The 16,368-nt window shown below is 47.0% G+C and overlaps 1 long non-coding RNA gene across 1 annotated transcript in view; it reads right to left on the reverse strand.

Annotated features, from left to right (window-relative positions):
* Positions 1-593: 593 nt before the first annotated feature.
* The window catches only part of LOC105854404, an 18,487-nt gene continuing 2,712 nt past the window's right edge, over positions 594-16,368 (reverse strand). Inside the window, exons 2-3 of the long non-coding RNA XR_001146086.1 lie at positions 1,763-1,901; positions 594-1,416 (exon numbers count right to left, since the gene is read on the reverse strand). This is a non-coding gene — a long non-coding RNA (uncharacterized LOC105854404). The remainder of the gene's footprint in view (positions 1,417-1,762; positions 1,902-16,368) is intronic.

Below are 16,368 nucleotides of genomic sequence, written 5' to 3' on the forward strand. Positions count from 1 at the left end.
TTGCACCATAAATAGGGCCATCAGCAGCACCGGGGACGACTTTTGATCATACAGAGAAACTCATTGTATTGGGATTTTTTTTTTCTGTGCTAATATAATGATTTAATAAAGACATTTGGCACATAAGTAAGATTCTCATAGACCGAGTGTTTTGAACAATGAGAGGATTAGGGTCTGCCTGTGGGAGTATTAGTAAAAGTGTCTTCTAGGGTTTGTGAAACTCTCCCATCTGTTTAGAGATAAATTTATTATTCTTAACTAAAAACCCTCCTGAAATAGATGTAATGAAAAAAAAAAAATTTTCTCCCTGTTAGGAGACTTTGCAAACAAGCTTAAAATTGCTTAGAAACAAAAGACAGGAGGAAAAAGAATGGACCGAGTCTCCAGATAATGAGGGCCTGCCTTTGTGTTTTATCTGCAAAACAGCACAGTTTGAAAAGTCTGGATTCCATTTCATTTGAACTCAACATAAATGTAGTGCCTGGAATTCTCCCAAATGAATAAATTCTTTGCCGCTCTTTTTTTTTTATTATTATTATTTTTACATCATTTTGTACATTTTTTTTTTCCATCTCAATTGTAATCCCCGCGGGTTTCCCATCACCAAGTCACCCGTGTGCCATCACCATAACTTTGCCAATAATTTTTAAGTAAAGGAAGATCAGCAGGATAGTGGCGTGGAGAAGGATTTTGGGCTGTGGGGTGTGTGTGTGTGTGTGTGTGTGTGTGTGTGTGTGTGTGTGTGTGTGTGTGTGCGCGCGCGCGTGCGCACACAGTATGGGGGTGACCAATAGGATATAAATGAGAGGAGACAAGCCCTTCAATGTCCTTACTGGTACTGGGAAAATGAGAGGGACGTGTGGCCTGGTGCTTAACAGGACAGTTAGCAGAACCCCAGACACGATTCTTTCATCTTCTTTCTATGTCATGATGAATTCTGTCTCCCTCGAAAAAATCCGATAGACTCATCTCCTCTAGCAAAGCTGCTCTAGCTGACTATTGGCTCTTGCTAATCCCAGTGTGGTTTTCCTCTCATCCTGAGGACAGCGACCTCCCTTCTCTCCTGTGCCTTTGAATTTTCTCCCAATCGGTGAGCAAAAGGACCCAGCTGATGGCAGCTAAGCACCCACAGCAGATCATGGGGCTCTTCTGTCTTCCTCCATTTTGTGACATCTTGCCCAGCGCAGCCTGCAGTGAGGAGGCAGACACAACCCCAGGGGCCCAGTTCATCCCCTTCCCGGCCAGGATCAAGATTACCAGGGCAGGAACTGCATCACTGGCTTCCGTAAACCACTCCACCAGAGCTTGCAAAGTCCTGCAAGGCTCACTCTCCTCTTTCAGGCTTAATGTTCATTTTGTTTCCTTGTTAGAAAACTGAAGAACAAAGAAAAGGCCGTCGAGTCTCCTTTCTGACCACTGGGAGAAAGGTAGAGAAAAAGAAAAAAAGGCTGAATGAACAAAGAGAGGACACATCTCCCTCCTCCTCCTCCTCCTCCTCCTTCTCCTCCCCCACCCACAGCAAAATCTAATAAAGATGATTAAATTACATGTCTTTCCCTCCCATTGAAATCCACTGCATACTATTCAAATATTAGAACTCAGGAAATCAGGCAGGACAAGGTCCCTTATGAAACCCTAGAAGACAGCACGGGAGTCTGAGCTGGAGGTCTGCCTGGCTGGGCAGCTCTAATTAAGAAATCACCCTGCTGAGCAGAACTTAATCTAAATAAAATATATAAAGGAATTCAGTGAAAACCATTACCTCCTCCTCACACACCTCACGTCCTGCTCCCTCAGCCCAGGAGTTCTCCCTGCTGTCCCAGGTGGTCCCGACACGCACCATCTGGCCTGGGGGCTGAGCGCTCCCTTCACGTGGGACACAGCTTCTTGGAAACTGAGACCTGAAGGAAGCAAAGCATCAGAAAAGCAGCCCTCCAATAAGATCTCCTTCAGGGCTGGCTGAGGCGGGTTTCCCCCTTCAACATTACAATGAAATGATGTTGGACCCAACAGCCTTGCTGGCTGTGGAAAGCTGCTGATCCTGAAGAGAAAGCTGGGCTTAGAGCCTGCTGCCCTGTCCGACTTTCTCAGGGACAGAGCAGACGTCATGGAGCTTGTTTAGGTTTGCAGGGGCCTGCAGGGTGAGATTTAAAGGCTGCGACATCTGGTCGGCTCTCGCTTTCACACAAGGAGCTGCCCACCCCAAAGTCTCTCCATTGGGTGTTAAGTTCTTCACCTCCCCATCAGCTGCTTTTGATGGAGTGGCCATTTGAGAGAAGCGGCCAAAGCTGCTTCACCTGATTTTGTTCAATAACCTTGTGCTGGCCTCAAACCCTTGCTCCATCCAAGGCAGACCTCTGAGGCTGGGGGACACATGTTTAGTCTCATTCCCGCCATGCCCCATGGAAGCCCAGTCCATGTTCTGACCGTTGATTCTGTAAGTGTGTTATTTTTCTTTCCCATGCACGACTTTGCCCAGACTGCTGCATCTGTTCACAAGAGTGATTCTGTCAAGACTGGGTCAAAGAGATGGACTTTCTCCCTGGGTTAAAAAAAATTGTACATGTGCATAGAAGCTCAGTTCTTGGCAACAGGAGGACTCGTGGAGTACCTGAGTCCTTTAAAGAGTTCTCGGTCACCAACTTAAGGACCTTCAAAGAGACTGACCTTTTATCTTTTCTCCTCTGACGAAGATGCAAACACTCTTGACCAAAGTTGAGTCAGACTCCTCTGAGACCATTCTCTCTCTAAGTAAGCCCCAACCTCAGACCATTGAGTCCAGTTTTTTGTTGTTGTTGTTGTTTTAATTTTTTTAAAAGAGTTATTTATTTATTCATACAGAACTGGGGTACAGGCCAGATATGCAGAGGGTGAGAGGAATCACCAGGGACAGAGCGGGGAGCAGAACAGGCAGATCGACGAAGTACACTGCTGAGGGGAGCAGCGGGAGGGTCAGCCGCGCCATGTGGATCTCCTCCGGGACAGGCAGGATCAAACTCATGCGGAAGTGGCTTAAGCTTCTTAGTACTGTGCTTTAACCCACTGTGCTGCCAGGGAGGGCCCTGCATCCAGTTTTGACAAAAATCAGGCTGGATCTGTTTTTGCAAAGCCTCACACAGCCTGAACACATCACCCTAGCCAACCTTCAGCAAACATCCTATCAAGTTGATTAAGCCCTAACTAAGCCCCTTACTCTTTTTTTTTTTTTAAGATTTATTTAGTTATGCATGCAAGAACTAGAGGACAGGTCAGAGGTGCAGGGGTGAGAGGATGCCCCAGAGACAGAGTGGGGAGCAGAACAGGTGAAAACTGGACTCTCCTGCTGAGGGGAGCAGCAGGGAGACAGGAGAGGTCTGCTGCACCCTGTGGGTCCCTCCCTGGCTGGGGATCGAACTCATGCTGCAGTGGCTATAGAGAGCTTCAAAGTGCTATGTTTAACCCCTTGTGCCACCAAGGAGGCCCCTGCAAGCCCTCTACTCCTGATGTGGAAACAACAACTTCAACTCCTGTGCTAAAACTCTCCACTAGTTCTTGCCTTTGGAGCTGAACCGAGTATCTCTCCCTAACTATAGATTCCCCCACTCGTCCTTGTGAATAGTCTTCCCTCCTACCTCTAACAGGAGCCCTGAATGACTTTTCTTTATCCCTGCCATTTCAGGAGAACCCCCTCCATAACTCAAGACCACCACAAAGCTCCACTGACCCATCCTAGAACAGTTATGGACCTCCAGCGCTGGGTGTCCAGCGGTCCCTGTCGCTACATCACAGTGTGGTCACCATCATTTTGTATGTCCATCTTCCCTGAGACCAGGGTCAGCATTTTCTCCCTGAAAGGGTCAGAGAGTCCAATATTTTGGGCTTCCTGGGCTGTGAGGTCTCTGCAGCACTCAAGTCCCCTGTGGTAGCAAAAGCAGCCCTAGAAAATATGTAAATGAACGGGTATGGCTGTGACCCATAAACTTTATAGGCATCGCAATTTGAATTTCATATCATTTTTCATGTGCCACAAAATAGCCTTCGAGTGTTTGATGTCTCAAACATTACAAAGTGTAAAACAACATTCTTATCTCATGAGTTATACAAAAACAGAGGACAGAACAGATGTAATCCACAGGACATAGTTTGCAGACTTCTTCCCTACGCTGAAAAGAGGTTCTCAGAGGGAGAGCTTATTCATTTTTCAGTTTCATCTTCTAGTAATTCCTCAAAGGTCATTCATCTTTGAGTTTCACTGTCTAGAATTAACTCATACACAAATGGGTGAATACCCCAACAAGTGAATGACCAATGAACTGCAAACATCTCTGAAAGACAGATACTAAAGAGGACAACCTTATTTGGGGGCAGGGGAGGCACTCTTAAGAGTCCATGTTTTGTGTCATGATTAGGGACATCACACTTTAAGTGACTTAGCTACTAAGGCTCCAAACTGCAGGTCTCCCAATATTCCACATATCACGGAATACATGCCAACATCTAGAGAGTTTAGTCTAAAAATCACCCCTTTTAAAGATAAGATTTCTTACACCCCTCCCTGCTTTGACAGAATCATGGCTTCTTGGAACCTTTCCTTAGAAATCCCTTAACCATCCTGTGATCCGCAGATCTGACTTGATTTCTAGTGACCTCCCCTCCTTACTAGGTTATTCAAGCCAATGAGATCCTTTCTTGTTGAGTATGGACTGGAGCTGTGACTCACTTTGAATCCACTGGTGATATAAAAGTTATGGTCTGTCGCTTCCAAAAATGAGATGGTACCTTTCGTTTTGTCGGGGGACTGTCCTGCCTTCTCTGCTCCCACACTCTGGTGGCAGGGTGCCATGGTGGAGAGCCAATGTGTTGAGTAACTGAGGGTGGCCTTCAGCCAATTTCTGGAAAAGAACTGGGACCCTCAGTCCAACCAGCATCAAGGAACTGAAGTCTTCCAACAACCACAGGACTGGGCTTGGAAGTGAATCTTTCTCTAGTTGAGGCTTCAGATAAGCTCACCACAAACCCTAAACCAGTATTTTGATTGCAGACTTGGGAGAAAACATGAAGCAGCCAAGTCATGCCCAGATTCTGACTTACAGAAACGATGCAATGATAAATGTGAATTATCTTAAACCACCAGTCTTAGTAGAAATGTGTGGTGCAACATTCAGTAACCGATACATCTATCCATAGGACAATTGGATGTCTACTCTTTTCCCTGACAAAATGCTAGGTTCCGTCAGGGCAGAGGTTAGTTGAATACTACTAATCTTGCCCTGTAATTTATAGTCAATAGCTGTTTTCTAAATTGACCACTAGTTTAAATTTCACTGAATTCTTTTAATTAATAACAACAGTATTACTTAAATATGGATCCATAGTAGAACCAGAAAGATGGCTGATTTGGGCAGAAGGTTGTTGAAAATCATTAGGAAAAAAATCATTTGAATGTGTACCCTATTGTACCAAAGACATCTGGGTGTTTTTGGTGGGCTAGGGAGGCTTCGTTCATTTTCAAAGACATTAAAGTTGATGTCCTCCAGTGACACAAAAGAGAGCTTTGCCCTCATCGACACAACCATGTGTGCCCAGTGGAAGATCTAATCATTTAGACCATTCTGCTCCCTTCCCTTGTTCCATGTTTTATGTGTGTGATGAGAAGTACTCCAAAAAGAGAGGAAGAGATGGACATGGAGAAAACAATGGACAATGGAGAAAAGGAAAGAAAGAAGAGCTGAGGAAAGAGAAGTGGTCAGAACCCCAAGATCAGATGCACAGAAATGGTTCAAAAGAAAATGTCTGATTTTGCTGTCTCTTTTCCTAAATATTTTGACAAGGAGTTTGGCACTTATCAAAAAGGAACTAAAGAAAAACAGAAGTTGTCTTACAGAGAACCCAACACTCTTGGAATTCAATGACCTAATTCTGTGCAAGTTTGTAGAGTTGAGATTGCCTCTCTTGTCTGGGGCTCATGGCACTGGACCTGTTTTCTCAACAGCACATGTCTCACCATTATCAGAGGCTGGGAATGAAGACCAGAGAATGTAGGGAAATAGACGGGGTACTATGCTGGGAAACACTGTAGAGTCTCATTGTCTATCTTACTGTTTGCCTATCAGAGCAGTTAAGTCAACTTCTCATGTCTTTTGTAGACATTATATAATATCTTCTTCCCCCAGGCCCAGTAACTAGCTGTTAGCCAGTCTCATCTCAGAATGGGTGGGGGTTGGGTTAGCCTTTTTTAAATAAGTTTCATACTGACATTTGAGGAAACCAGTTTCCAATCATTGAACAAACCTACATTTGCTGCAATTATCATTGAATCAAAAAAGATGGCCAGAAAGTCAAGTGTTCCAAAGTCAAAACAATTTAAGTTAGTTATTTTGAGCCTAGAACATTCTCATCTGTAAAGTGCGGGTGATAGCAGAGGATCCATAGGGTTATTTTGAAGGTTAGGCAAGTTTAACAGTCGCCCTCTATAGCAAGGCCACTCAGCATTGATGCAATCGACATTTAGAGGGGGACTTTCCTTTGTTGTAGGGACCTGCCCTATGCCTTTGTAAGAAGTTTAACAGCATCTATAGCTTCTGTACAGACTAGATGGCTTTAGGCCAAACACAATCGCTGCCGGTTGAGAAGCTGATTCTTATTCGTCACATATGTTCATTGTCCCATAAATATTAGATTTTTGATGATCATCAAAATTATTACTTAACAGCAGCCACAGCAGCAGCCTACTATGGTAACAGCATCTCTGTCTTTGTGAATCTTTGAAAGAGTTGCTGTCTTTTTAAGCCTCTTCAAAAGAAAGGGCTCAAGATTATCAAGACCATTCATGTAATAATAATCCAATAGGAAACCATCCCTTGTAAAGTCCCCTTTTGTGGCAGAAAAGTCCACCATTTTGTTCTTCTCCAGGAGGGAGAGACACTCCCAAGCCTCACAGCTTGTGAGATACTGCACGTTCTTGCCCTGACATACATTGCCAGCAGCAGGCCCTGCTTGTCGAGTTATTCTCGAAGCTGCTCTTGGAAACTGCCAAGGGTCTCTCCACGCTCACCTGAGAAAGGAAGAAAGAGATGTTCACGGGGAGTTCTTCAACAGGAGTTTCTCCCTTGGCTAATGTTTGCGGTTGTGTGCTTGTTGGGGTTTACAAGTGTGTGTTTTGCCCAAATTGTTCTTCCATATTCTAGTAGTGTTTGCTGTAGGTGTTTTGATAACATGCTGTTTTGAAGGTACAAATGTTTTTCGTGGCAGGCATGCTCCAAATAGAGAGGTTGACGTTGGTGACTGAATAGAGAGCAGTATTCCTAAAAATTTTTAACCAAATAAACGCTAATAGTAGAGGGAGGTGAGAAAAATACATTTGGGGTTCTGGGAATAGTCCACTGAAAATAGGAAATTTCTTCCCACCTCCTATTTTTATCTTTAGAATTAATGTACATTTTATTTCCTATGTTAACTTTTTTTTTTCACTTACACATCGAAGGTACAAATTTGTAAGTGATACTTTACGGTGGGCCCTGTTTAGTGTTAATTTTTCCTACTACCTCCTTTAAAGCGGGCAAAATGTTCTCAGAAAGCAAATGCATAGCCTTGAGATCTGAGGGAGTGACACAAAACTTTGCTTTAATTAAAAAAAAAATGATACTCAACTTAGTGATCACTGAGCTACTCACCTTTATCCTCACTGCACATTCTCCCCCCTTGAACCCACACCACCATAGCCTCTTTCTCTACTCATGTTCTATATTCTGCTCAAGCTTTTCTCTTTCTCAGCGACCTGTTTTTCTGTGACCTTCAAGGACGTCAAACATTGTTTTGAGTCCAAGTCACCTACAGGATTTCCCTGATGACATAGTTACCTCTGTGGCCCCTGCCCTTCCTTCATATTAGTAAAAAGCTTTCATGCAGATAGATGCTTTTTAAATAATCACTAATGTGTCAAGCTCCTCCCTTTATAAATGCTTCATAACTAATGTACAGATGACTATGAATGAATGATGTGCTGTCTGTTTGACTTTGATAAGTATATCTGCATTTCACAAGTCGTGTGTCTTTTACTTTGAAGCAGATTTCATATTTCTGCTTTATTTAAGGATGCAAGTGCTTCTTGGTTCTGCATCAACAGCACCCATCCAGGTGTGACAGAAAAGCAACAGTTTGAGGGTGAGGCCTGTGTTACTCTCTTTGCTGAAAGAGTAGCAAGACTATATCACCTGCATCTGAACAAAACTCAGTCACAAAGACATGACAAATGGCTCTGGAAAATGGTCGAGAACGCCTCTCAACTGCAGGTGCGAGCAGTTTTCCCAGAAAGAGTGAAGGCGCAATTGGGTGGATAAACAACCCAGAAGGAAATTCCTATGTTTTGAAGATCAAGGGCCCAGGAAAATGCGGCTCGGGAGGGAGCCCAGGGTGACTTCTAATCGCTCTAGCCAGTCTGCATGGTGGGTCCACCCCGTAGCATCTACCACTGGTGACTTTGTGCCAATCAAGGGCACCATGTCAACGTCAAGCGCCTGGTTCCCAGGAAGCACCGAGCAAATGCTTGGCCCATGAAAGAGACCCAGATCTTGCCACCAAACCGACTTCAGAACCACTCGTGGCTCAGTGTCCACGGGCAGCCTTAGGGGAACAGTGAGCACCCAGAGGCCAAATCTGCAGAAGACCAACAGGGAACATTCCCGTAGCGCCAATGCAGAGGTCGCAGCAGTGATCCCTAGAGCCTCACCACGTGAGTCTCAGTGATGTGGGCAATGTCCTCGGTGGGGTTTGGAATAGCTGTGATCGCTGTGCACGTTCCCAGTACTGAAGTGGCTTCCTTCCCTTGTAATAACGGTCCACCAGGTAGCCTATGGCCAGAGGGCGAAACAGCAGCGGGTGGCTTCCTACTTGCCAAGGGGAGATATTTTCCTCGGACTTCTGGGTGGGTTTTTGAGCCAACACCCTTGAAAGGGAAGCAGGGCCTGCATGCCACAGGCATCTGAAACACAAGGCCTACACAGTATTTTTGAAAAGTCAGTATCGCTCTCTGACGATAAAGGGGCATTCACTGTGGGTTAGGCTACTCCAGAGCGCGGGCGGAGTCGGGGCAACCAGGCAGGCCTGGGACGGACTTGGCAGCCAATTTTCCTTTTCCACCATCTCTAGAGTTGAGTAGATGCCAACAGAGCTAAACGCTTCTGGAGACACCCAGAGACACAGATAGTGTGGCCCCCACAACCCCCACAGCCCCGCCTTTTCCATGGAACTTAGCAGCTACCAGCGCCGGCCTCATAGAGCATTAATTTTTTCCCTTGCCTGGTTTCCCACATTCTGTGACCACCTCAGAGAGTGCCAGAGAAAATATTGAACGCCTAGGTAAACGCAGGGGAACCCAACATTCACCAGTCTGGCCTTAAAATAGCCGGTGGAACGCCCCCATCCCAGAGAGGACACAGGCGGTGACTGTTAAGGAGGTTGCTCAGAGCACCCGCGCACCCCACCCCAGCAGCTCGCCCCAGTTCCCGTGAAAGCCTATCTCAGACAGAGGACAAAGCAGTAGCCAGACGACTTGGCTGCCTCGTCCCCTCTGGACCCTGCGACTTGGGTGAATATTAATGAACACGAAGTGGCCAGCCCATGCCACCGGGTGGGTGGGGGCCCTGGTGAAATGCTGTCTGGGGTTGGGCAGAGCGATGGGGCGGGCATTCCTGGAGGAGCCCAGAGGCCTCAGGACACACCCCAGGGCTGGGCCGCTGGGCAGAAAAAATTGTCTCCACACTGACCACTGGACAGTCTGGGCACAGAGGCCGGTGGCTCCTGCGTGACCAGGCTGTGTACTCTGGATGGCAAGCTCGGTGGGCACTGGGGCCCACCAGGACGAGGGGTTGAAGGAGAGAAGGATGATGGGGGGAGGGGGGTTGGGGGTGAGAAGGAGACGAGGCTGTAATGGACGCTACACCAACCCATGTTTCTCTATGGCTTGTAAGTTCTCTCCATGCAGTTGCCAGATTTAGCAAATAAAAGTTACCGGGTCGAGTGTAAGGTTCAGATTAACAGCAAATGCAGGTTTTGGATCTGTGTATCCCGTGCAATATTTAAATCTTCCCACAGAACAGCAAGAAAAATTATTTTTCTATCTGAAAGGTAATGCTAATGATATTGGCGTTTAAGGGCAACAATAATTTTTTTGTATAAATATCTCTCAGGCCATATTGGAGACATAATTATACTAAATAGTAGTCAGTGTTTATCTGGAATTCAGATGTATATTTTATCAGCCACCCTATTGCAGGTTTTGTGTCCCCATCTAGAATGAAAAGCTTCAAGGATAGGATGGTTATTCCGTTTTTTTTAAAGATGTATTTATTTATGCATACAGAACTGGGGTACAGGCCAGAGGTGCAGGGATATTAAGAGGATTCACCAGAGACAGAGTGGGGAGCAGAACAGGCAGATCTGCTGAACTACACTGCTGAGGGGAGCAGCGGGCAGGACAGGAAAGGTCTGCCGTGCCCTGTGGGTCACCTCCCTGGACTGGGATCGAACTTGTGCTGAAGCAGCTGTGGCTAACTTTGTAGTGTTGTGCTTTAAACTGTTGTGCAACCAGGGAGGGCCCAGGATATTTATTCTACATATTTTTGCAAACCAAATGGCTGCAAAACCATCATACACTCCTTTGCTATGGGATGTGGAACTGAAAGGCTGGATAACAGGGATAAAGAGACCTACTCTTGGCTTGACTGGCCTAAATTTGCCAACGATTGGGCAAGTAACTTAATCACTGTTTCCTCAGTTTTCCCATCTGCTAAATGGGAAAAATAATACTTAGCCTTCTTGATGGTTTGTTATAAAGAAACAATGAAGCTAAAACCTGGTCTAGGCTATATCCTATACCTGAAGTATATGAAAAGTCAACATCAGCTGTTATCTCTGTTGTTATTGTTGGGCATTCAGTTCTCAGTACGTAGGGAGGATGAGAGAAGGAACCAAGCTCACGGGTCAGGGACCCCAGGCTAGCCAGGAGACCACTTCAACAGCTTTGTCACCTTAAGAGAGAACTCACCTCTCTCGGTATATTTGCCTTGGAATTCCAAGAGTCCTTCTAATTCCAGAAGCCTGTCATTTAAACAGATTGAATGGATGCAAACCAAAGGAATCAAAAAAAACGTGTGGACAGAAATGTGCAAGGAGCTTAGAAAATAGAAGTGTGAGTAAGGTTTGCCGGACAAGTGAAAGTGTTATCCCACGCACAGAGTCTGATCTTCACATGATTTTTCAGGGGGGAAGTTCTGAGAGAGCCACCCAGCGGAGAGGAGACTGTTTCTGCTTCAACTTGATTTTGCCCCAAAGGAACCTGGCGAAGTACTGAAGGAGCCTTCCTTCCCCGTGGGTAGCCAGCCACCTTGTTTCAACGAACTCTGGGATAACACATCAACAAAGCCTCACCCCCAACAAAGCCTCTGGTGATCCAGAGCTGGTCTCCGCTGGTGCAGGACATTTCCAGATAAATAAAATTTAGTTTCTCATAGCTACTTACTACCAGCCCCAGAACGTTATTTGGCCACAAAGGTCTGTCCCCTTCTCCTGATTCTGACGAAAGAGGGTGGGTAGCTGTGGGGCAGGGCTGGGCAGGCACCCTCCGAGTCCACTCCCTTTCCTGGTGGCTCAGGCCTTTGACAGAGGATGGAGGGAATAGGAAGAGGGGCCTTAGTCACCTCCACTAAAGGCCTGGCCTCACTTCTTGTTGAGTTAGGAGCCTTTGGAGAATGATGCAATAAAGAGAAAGTAGATCTCCAACCTCAGAGTAGTCACAATCCTCCTGACGGTAAAATCCGTCTTCTATTCAGTAGTAACATAAGAGGCTAAGTTTAGCAATACATAACACATGGAGAAACGCGGCGGGCACATCTGGACTATGGTGACAGAGAGTCAGCCATAGAATCCTAAAAGATGGGAGTTTTTGACAGGTGTGTGGATGAGTGGGGAAGAAGATAAGAGTCTTGAAGAGTAAAGAATGTTCTGTTTCGAGATAGGGAGGGCTCAAGAGCATGCCAGGAGGTCTAGGAATGAAGGGGATTTAGGGAAGGGGCTAGGCAGGAGACGGAGAGGTCTTCAGCATGCATACTGAGCTCCAGCCTTACTACATTAGCTCACAGGCCAGGTCGCACCTAAGTAATTGGATTTTCAACAGTTTTTCCTACATTGCTGTGATTGAAGAAGATTTGCAAAAGCATCGAGTGGTCTACCGATTTAAAAATAGTCCCTGCACCAACTTGAAGTTCCATCCACCGAATCATTCCAAACATGCATGACTGAGGGCTATAAATCAATTCTCTGTCCATGGAAGGCAGAAACTCAAGACATTTCAAACCACATTCTCTTTAAGTAGCAATTTGACTTTGGGGAATTTACCCTGCCAATATACTGGACCATGAACCAGTTTCATTATCTCTGCATTATTTACAAGAATAAAACATTGAAGCAACTTAAATACCCATCACAAGGGGCGAATTAAGTCAGTTATGATATTAATACATCCATAGTAAAATGCAAATTAATAACAAACGTGGATGTTCTTTAACTGGAAGCGCTTGATACAGCACAGTATCTATAGTGTTTAACAAAAAGTGGGGGTACAGGAAAGCCTGCAGTGCTGCTCCATTGTTAAAAGAGGTCTCAGGGACAGAGTACAGTGCCCTCCACTGACGAAAGCTGAAGATAGAGACTTACTTCCAGGCCGTGTATGGAAGGGCAGGGGGAATAAAAATGCCATAGAGGAACCAAAAGTCACCCCGCTCGCTACACAACGAGGATATTGTCACATCATCAGTGACAAGCCATGTGGATACCATGTTCCCTTGATACAGTAAGAGGGGCACTTCTCCTCCTCACATGCTTCCCCAGAGCCCACATGCCCTGGCTAATCAGGAGAAAAACATCAGTAGGTTCAAGCTGAGGATCGCTCTGATAACTCCAGCTGCAGCCCTCCTCGAAACTGTCTGGATCATCAAAACAAGGGAAGATGGGAAACTGTCACAGCCTGGAGAGAGGAAGGCATGCTTACTCACCCAAGGGGAGATCCTGGAACAGAAAAGGGACCTCGGGGCCAAACTAGAAAACCTGACAACCTATGGAATTTCATTACCATCATGTATCAAAACAGTTTCCTAGCAGTGACAAATGAACCATAGTCACATAGGATGTTAACAAAAGGGGAGACTGGCTGATCACATAGCAGGAGCTCTTTAACGTCTTTGCAATGTTTCCTACGTGTTATGCTTTTGTGAAATTAGACAGGTATTAAAAATTAAAAAGGGGTAGCGCTATATGGTCATATGGACATAAAATATTGATGAAGGAATAGGCAATAAACTTATCATTTTAATTACCCTCAAGAAAGAGTCATTCTTGTACTTTTAGTTTGAATTGTGAGTCTCACAAGGGGTTAAAGCTAGCACTGTGAAGCTGTCTGCAGCTACTTCACCACATGTTCGATTCCCAGCCAGGGAGTGACCCACAGGGAACAGCAGGCCTCTCCTGTCTCCTCGCTGCTCCCCTCAGCAGTGTACTTCTCAATCTGCCTGTTCTGCTCCCCACTCTGGCTCTGGTGAAGCCTCTAACCACCACCACCACCCTGCACCTCTGGCCTGTACCCCAGTTCTTGTATGCATGAATAAGTAAACCTTTTAAAAAATGAATCATGTACATTTACTATCTCTTGGATTATAATAAAACTGACTTTTTATTAAAATGCACCTTTTCATTGCATCTTGATGCAATTATCTACTGATGGGCATTTATACTATGCAACAACACAAGAGTGTTGCAATAAGCATCGTAGAGCAAGTAGTTTTTTGTGTCGATTTTCTTTTCTTTGTGTCCAAAAAATGGAATTGTTGGTCATATAATATTCCCATTTTCAGTTTTTAAGATAAATCCCGGTCATTTTGATAACGGTCAGACACCCCAGTTTATATTCCCACCACCAGAGCAGTAGGGTCCCCCTCTCTGTTCCTCCCCAGCACTTATTGTTAGGGCTCTTTTTAATACAATGGAATTGAATTTTTAACCCACAATGTTTGCTTTAAAAAATACCTTAGTTGTGAGAAATACTTTCTGAGAAACCCCTGAAGCCGGTACCTCCCAAAGAACACATTATTTGGATGCATTTTTAATATGAATCATGGGCGACCTAAAAGTACAAACTCCAAGTTCGGGAAAATAGAAGCTTTGGAGGGATCCTGGGTCGTGGACTGAAATCCTGAGCATTCAAATGACAAAGAGAAGTTTCCAGTGATGGAGGGAAGAGGGGAAAGGACAGAAAACATGCCCAGAAAGTGACCGGATGCCCCAGCAGGGCGACATCAGCCGGCCTCCGCGTCCCAGCAGAGAATCCCTGTCACACAGGTCAGAGGTGAGTCTCACTCTGCCTGTTGACCCGAAACCAAGGGCAACAGCTTGAACTTCCAAACCGCACGTAGCACCTGAGGGCTGACCTCAGGGCTGGCCACGAGTCCCAAGCTGTGCCATCTCCTTTCTCTTTCAGTTACCCGCAAACACGAAAGGGAGGGGACCCTACAGGGAATTCCACCTTGACTCCATGAGGGAACCCGGCCGTTGAGCAGAGCCACAGGCCGAGAGAAAGGGCTGGGGGTGACCTGGCCGGCCGGGAGGGAGCCGGGGCCAGGGCGCCAGCGGACCCCCACCGAGGGAGGCAGGGAAACGGTTAATAACTCAAGGTGACAAATGAAGCCAGCCCGCCAGGGCTCCAGTTTGGCTGATTGTGAAGTCAAAACAGAACTGTCGGAAACTGGGAAGGCGCAGTCACTTTTACTGTATTTTTCCACACATATTTTAATTTTTTTTTTTTTTTTTTTTAATTTGGAAATGTTCACGGCGAGCGGGAATGGCAGACTGGAGAACTCCTGGGGCCTGAGGGAAGAAGCCGTGTCTCCGCTTGGCCTGGCCTCTCCTGCTGCCCAGCGGGTCCCCCCAGGCTGAGGGGTCTCCACGCCCCCCCCGCCCCGTGCCCCTGGAAATAGCCTCGCCTGCTTGCGTTCTCGCTGCCCCTCGTGCCAGGGCGCAACCTCCTGCCAAGTCGCCAGCCATGTGCCCGCCACCAGCCACGCCAGCGCCGTGTGGCTGAGCCCGGCAGCTGTTTAACGGGGAGCAGCTGGGGGGATACACGCAGCCCCCCTGAAATGGACACTCGGGAGCTCTGAGGGGCAGCAGAGGAGGAGAGTGGAGGCTTCAGGTGTACCCTAGTTCCTAGGGTGGGAAGGACGCTGCCTTCGCGTTGCCCAACATTTGAACCACAAGCCCAGGAAACTTGGGCAAGGAAATGGTGGAGCCGGTGGCTGGCAGCGCCCTGTACCTCACTGGGAAAGTGGAGGGAAGCCCACACCTGGGCAGCCGCCCCGGGGGGCTCACCTGCCCCGAGATCTTCTAACCCTTCTGCTGCCCTTCTGAGCTTCCAGGCACGAGATTGCTGAGCGTTTGCTTTGATTCCAGGGAGCTTTCTCCTCGCGAGCTTGTAAATACTTGTCAACGCTACAGCCCAGCCATCTCTTCCTCACCGGTTGACCTTGCAGATTATTTGAACTTCTCATGGAGCTGACAGCTTGACTGTACCTTGAAGATAAACGTATTGCCACCCCCTTCACACACACACACACACACACACACACACCTGTGTTCTTTCTCTTCCAGCCACCACTGCTCTGGCTTCTTAGGGTCCCCCAAAGGACACCGGGTCTGACAGTCGGTCAAACAGCTCCATGAGGGAGGCATTTTCCTAGATTCGGCCCAGGCCGAGATGTTCCAGGCGGTTCCTTGGTGACGGCAGGGGCTGCTGCCGGGAGGGTCACCCACCCAGACCTCCCCCCAGATGCAGTCCCCTGACCTATCTCATGGAATAGTGCAGAAGCACAATCCTCCTATTGTTCTCCGCTAGGACGCAGGGAAGGGGAAACAGGCGCACACAGAACCTCCCTCGAAAAGATTAGTGCAATTATTAGCCAACAGTCATGGCTATCAGCCAACGTGCCCTCAAATCCTCGAGCACCCAGTCACCTCAGAGTCTCTTAAAGCCCCAAACACAGGACCGTGTGTTCTCCTGCATTTGCCATGTTGTTCTGGAAGGCTGCTGAGTGCCGGCCTCACCCACACGGCTAATAGTGAGGTTGAGGGGAGACGCGTGAAGAATGCGTATGTCTGAGTCCAGGGGTCCCCATGCCCCCCTAAGTCTGCAAAGGCAGGTGCCCGGAGCCTGCCCTCACTGGCAAGAGCCTCACCCCACATTGTGGGCATCGTTCTTAGCCGCTGTGTGTGACGGTGGCGGCGGCTGGTGTTCACCGTGGAGCTGGGGGCAGTGAGGTCCCTGTCTGTCCACCTCATAAGAATAACGGC

This window comes from Condylura cristata, unplaced genomic scaffold (genome assembly GCF_000260355.1).
Source record: "Condylura cristata isolate star-nosed mole 26May11 unplaced genomic scaffold, ConCri1.0 scaffold00038, whole genome shotgun sequence".
NCBI classification, from domain to species: Eukaryota; Metazoa; Chordata; class Mammalia; order Eulipotyphla; family Talpidae; genus Condylura; species Condylura cristata.